Source organism: Austrofundulus limnaeus, unplaced genomic scaffold (assembly GCF_001266775.1).
Source record: "Austrofundulus limnaeus strain Quisiro unplaced genomic scaffold, Austrofundulus_limnaeus-1.0 Scaffold162, whole genome shotgun sequence".
NCBI classification, from domain to species: Eukaryota; Metazoa; Chordata; class Actinopteri; order Cyprinodontiformes; family Rivulidae; genus Austrofundulus; species Austrofundulus limnaeus.
Genome location: NW_013952564.1, coordinates 363,151 through 363,769, shown reverse-complemented (window position 1 = coordinate 363,769; position 619 = coordinate 363,151). Strand labels below are relative to the sequence as shown.

The 619-nt window shown below is 38.6% G+C and overlaps 1 non-coding gene across 1 annotated transcript; it reads left to right on the top strand.

The window, feature by feature from the left end:
- The first annotated feature begins 290 nt into the window (after window positions 1-290).
- trnay-gua (transfer RNA tyrosine (anticodon GUA)) lies at window positions 291-378 on the top strand. Its single transcript is given in 2 exon segments — window positions 291-327; window positions 343-378. It is a non-coding gene; the product is annotated as a tRNA-Tyr (tRNA).
- The last annotated feature ends 241 nt before the right edge of the window (window positions 379-619 follow it).

Here is a 619-nt window from a genome sequence, read left to right as displayed (position 1 = left end):
TACGCTACAAATCGCGCCTCGAGCGATTTTGTTTTTAGTTTTAGCTTGTTTCGTACTGAACGAAAGTTATAAACAAAGTTTGTTTTAAAAAAACGTGTCTGTTGCATAAGGAGCAAGATCGACGTAAAGTAAACATGCAAAACAAGGAAGTGAGTGGTCTGATAAAACCTCTGGTCTGATATCTAAACGACTCGTGAGGTTTGACACGCGATCATTTCTCCAATCTCATCATGTGCAACAATCCCAACATGTGGTTCAGTCTCTGGATTTTGGGTTCAGCAGCAAGTGTCCCTTCGATAGCTCAGTTGGTAGAGCGGAGGACTGTAGTGGTCTGATACAGAGATCCTTAGGTCGCTGGTTCGAATCCGGCTCGAAGGAGACAACTTTTTTTTTAGACACGTACAAAAACCGGTGAATGTATAAATTACTGGCAATTCAGTATCATTATCAGTACATCATCAATATTTAACAAAGTTATTATTACTAATACAGTCACCATAAAATATAGGGACAGAAAAGCGGCTTTATCACGAGGGCACATGTTTTTGTTCTTAGGCTACTAGTACTAAATTATTTCTTTGCGTTTATGTATATTTATGTCTGTGATTGTTTATGCCCA